The 4765-nt window shown below is 37.1% G+C and overlaps 1 pseudogene; it reads right to left on the bottom strand.

The window, feature by feature from the left end:
• Positions 1–3613: 3613 nt before the first annotated feature.
• On the bottom strand, positions 3614–4544 carry LOC130829339 (olfactory receptor 10G9-like; annotated as a pseudogene).
• Positions 4545–4765: the final 221 nt, after the last annotated feature.

The following is a 4765-nucleotide window of genomic DNA, read 5'->3' as shown; positions in this document are numbered from 1 at the left end:
TGTAAAAGAAGACAGAGGAAACAAAGAAAAATGGAGAGAGAAAAAAATGTGTTTTATTTATAGAATAGATACTACAGAATTTTTTAAAAATTTGAGTAAACTACAGCCCTCAAAATAAATGTTTTAAACATAATTTTTTAAGTTAAAATGCTGCTATGTGATTCGACTTATATTAGTTCAAAACGAGAATGAAACACAGTTGGTAAACTTATAAAAGAAAATCAGCAGGAGTGTTAACAGAAATTTCAGGATAGTTATTATCTCTCATAGGGACAGAAGAGGATGCTATGGGAGAAAACCACAAAGGATGCTCCAGGTAATATTTTGGATCATGTTCACACATATTTTGTATTAACATTATTATATGTATGTGTTATGTATGTATTCTGTATTTTGTATGTGGAAATTTTGTATGTATGCATTTGTATTTTGGAAACTTCCACAAATTAGAGGCATTTAACAATTAGAGATGACTGCGCTAATGGCTGCCCTGATATACACTAATCAGGATCACATATAGATCAGGAGCTGTGATTTTAGTCACTACATCATTAAACCTACAATTATCCATCATTCTGCATCTGCAATACTGAAGAGTTAAATAGGGATGTAATCAAAGTTTTCATTCTGAATCTTTCAAATTTTTGATAGTAGAATTAACCTTTGTGAGCCTCCCCAAAGACACAAAAGTTGTTATGACTCTTACTGAAAGTGGGGAGACCTGGGATTTCCACATGGTCCTTGCTATCAGGACAGTCCCAGGGCCAGAAAGCCAACAAGGAGATGCTCTTAGATGCTGAGAACATGAATTCTAACTCCATACTCATGAGCTAGGAAATAATTGCAGAGTAATGTAGTATTCTTCTAAGGTGAACTTGGATCAGAGTTCCATTTCTCGCCTGGCAAGGCCAAAATTCAATAAATTTAAAATGGTGTGGTATTGTCTTTAACTAGTGTCTCCATTGAAGGAACACAGGTCCATTTGTGGAAGGCTAGGAAGAACATGCACAGTACAATGATTATATTGTTGCTGGAGGAAATAACTTGTCTTTCATTCTTGAATGTGATGTTGAATATATATGTGTGTGTGTGTGTGTGTGTGTGTGTTGCATGAGGTTTTATTCACCAATGAGGACGAAGACAACCCTGCCATTTGTGACAACGTGCATGGGCCTTGAAGGCATTATGCTAAGTGAAATAAGTCAGACAAAGACAATTATCTTATGATCACACATGATGTGGAACCTAAACAATAACAACAACAAAAAAACAAACCAAGCTCATAGATATAGAAAACAGAATAGTGATTGCTAGTGTGCTAGTGGCCAGGGATGGAGGGTGAGCAAAATGAGTGAAGGGGGTCAAAAGTAAAAAGTTCCAGTTACTAAATAAATCATGGGTATGTCATGTATGTCATGTACAACATGGTGACATTGTTAATAATACTCTATTATATATATGAAAGTTGTTAAAGAATAGATCTTAAAAGTTCTCACAAAAGGAAAAATTTTGTCACTATGTATTTTGACAGATGTTAACTAGATTTACTCTGGTGGTCATTTTGCAATGAAATATTATTTTGTACAGCCACAACTAATATAATGTTATATGTCAATAAAGGCAATCTACAGATTCAATGTAATCCCTATCAAATTACCAATAGCATTGTTCACAAAACTAGAACAACATTTTTGAAATTTGTATGGAAACAGAAAAGACCCTGAATAGCCAAAGCAATTCTGAAAAAGAAAAATGGAGCTGGAGGAATCAGGTTCCCTGACTTCAGACTATACTACAAAGCTACAGTAATAAAAACAATATGGTACTGTCACAAAAACTAAAATATGGATCAATGGGACAGGATAGAAAGCCCAAAAATAAACCCATGAACCTTTGGTCAATTAATCTATGACAAAATAGGTAAGAATATGCAATGAAGAAAAGACAGTCTCTTCAATAAGTGGTGCTGGGAATACTAGAAAGCTACATGTAAAAGAATGAACTTAGAATACTTGGTAACACCATACAAAAATGTAAAGTCAAAATGGGTCAAAGATCCAAATGTAAGGCCCAACACTACAAAACTCTTAGAGAAAAATAAAGGCAGAACACAGACATAAATCGCAGCAATATCTTTTTAATCCACCCACTAGAGTAATGAAAATAAAAAACAAAAATAAATAAATGGCACCTAATTTAATATAAATGCTTTTGCATAGCAAAAGAAATCATTAAGAAAAAAATGAAATGACAACCCAGAGACTGGGAGAAAATACTTGCAAACAAAGTGATCGACCAGGGATTAATCTCCAAAATATACAAACAAATCATGCAGCTGTATGTCAAAAAACAAACAAACAAAAAAGTGACCCAATCAAAAAATGGCAGAAGATCTAAATAGACATTTCTCCAGAGAAGACATACAGATGGTCAAAAAGCACATGAAAAGATGCTCAACATCACTAATAATTAGAGAAATGCAAGTCAAAACTACAATAAGGTATCACATCACAAAGGTCATAACTTTCATGATCAAAAAGTCTATGAACAATAAGTGCTGGAGAGGGTGTGGAGAAAAGGAAACCCTCCTACATTGTTGGTGGGAAGGTAAACTGGTACAGCCACTATGGAGAACAGTATGGAGGGTCCTTAAAAAACTAAAAATAAAACCACCATATGACCCAGCAATCCCACTACTGGGCATATATCTGGATAAAACCATAATTTGAAAAAAATACATGCACCACAATGTTAATAGCATCACTATTTACAATAGCCAAGATGTGGAAACAACCTAACTGTCCATCAATGGATGAATGGATAAAGAAGTGGCACATATATACAATGGAATATTACTCAGCCATAAAAAGGAATGAAATAATGCCATTTGCAGCAACATGGATAGACTGAGAGATTATCATACTAAGTGAAGTGTCAGACAGAGAGAGACTAATATCCTGTGATATCACTCATATGTGGAATCTAATTTTTAAAAATGCTATAAATGAACTTATTTACAAAGCAGAAACAGACACACAGATTTCAAAAACAAACTTATGTTTACCAAAGGGAAATATAGGAGCACAGGATAAATTAGGAGCCTGGCGTTAACATACGCACACTACTATTTATAAAATAGATAACCAATGAGTTGCTACTGTATATCACAAGGAACTCTACTTAATACTCTGTAATAACCTAAGTGGGAAAATAATCTGAAAAAGAAAGAATGCATGTATATGAATAACTGAATCACTATGCTGTACACCTGAAATGAACGCAATATTGTAAATCAATTATACTTCAATACAATTTTTAAGTAATATATATTTCAATAAAAAAAAGAACAAACCAGATTACAATTCAAGGAAATATGCAGTTTAAGATAATATGATTTATGTTTTGGTTTTACTAAATTAATAAGCTGGAATCTCAAGCTTAAAAAACCTTATATGGTTTTTAAAATTCCTCAGAAAAATAAGTTAAACAAGTATTCCTGAGTAGCGGGTTTGGATAAAGTTTAACACCAAGAACTATAAACATAATACATTTCTTGTTGATGACTAAATTATATAACTAACTTTGTAAAATGAGCATATCTACCCAGCAGACCTTATCTGCTTTGAGAATATACTACTTTGTCTTTAAGCTTCAACAGAGCTTTCTTGACTTCCTTGTTCCTCAGGGTGTACACCACAGGTTTCAGAAGGGGTGTCAGCACAGTGTAGAAAACTGCCACAATCCTATCTACAGCATCCTTGGAGCCTGGCCTCAGGTAAATGACAATGCTAGGGCCATAGAAACAAAGGACCACAATGCAGTGGGGGGCACAGGTCTGAAAGGCTCTGCATCTCCCCTCTGAGGTGTGGATCTTCAGGATGGAATGGACGATGGACACGTAGGACAGCACTATCAGGAGAAAGCAGCCCGAGGCCACTACCCTGATGTTGACAAAGATCACCATCTCGATGGTGAAGGTGTCTGTGCAGGCCAGTTTGAGGATGGGTGGTGCATCGCAGAAGTAATGCTGGATCCGGCTGGGCCCACAGTAGGGCAAACGGAAGGTCAGTGTGGTCTGGACAGCAGAGTACAGAGAGCCACTGAGCCACGTGGTTGTGGCCAGGAGGGCGCATGTTCTCCCCCTCATCATGCTGGTGTACCTGTGAGGGTAACTGATGGCCAGGTAGCAGTCATAGAACATGATGGTGTAGAGGAAACACTCGGTGCTCCCCAGGAAATGGAAGGAGTAGAGCTGGGTCATGCAGCTGTGAAAGGAGATAGCCCTGCCTCCTGGGGAGACTAGGGTCATCAGCATTTTGGGCACAGTGACCATGGAGAACCACATGTCAATGAAGGACAGGTTAGTCAGGAAGTAGTACATGGGGGTGTGGAAGTGGGGATCCACCGTGATGGAGGTTGAGGATGTTCCCCACCACCGTGAGGACATAGACCACCAGGAAGATTCCAAAGAGGGGTGTGTCCAGCTCTGGTGCACGGCGAAGGCCCATGAATATAAACCTTGTCACTAGGCTCACGTTTGTCATTTCACTTCCCTTTTGGTCTCTCTGTGGGAATATCACAAGCACCAGCATTTACTTAAGAACTGAGAACCCATTCTGTCTATAGAAACTGCATCATACATGGCACATAATTCTAGAGTTATCCTTGACTTCACTTATTACATAGCTTCTTTGAAAAAGGAGATAAAATGATTTAATCTTCTCTCTCTCAGTCTCTCTCTCTCTCTCTCAAAAACACAGAGGCA

This window comes from Hippopotamus amphibius, chromosome 9 (genome assembly GCF_030028045.1).
Source record: "Hippopotamus amphibius kiboko isolate mHipAmp2 chromosome 9, mHipAmp2.hap2, whole genome shotgun sequence".
Lineage (NCBI taxonomy): Eukaryota > Metazoa > Chordata > Mammalia > Artiodactyla > Hippopotamidae > Hippopotamus > Hippopotamus amphibius.
This window is presented reverse-complemented; position numbering and strand designations above follow the sequence as displayed.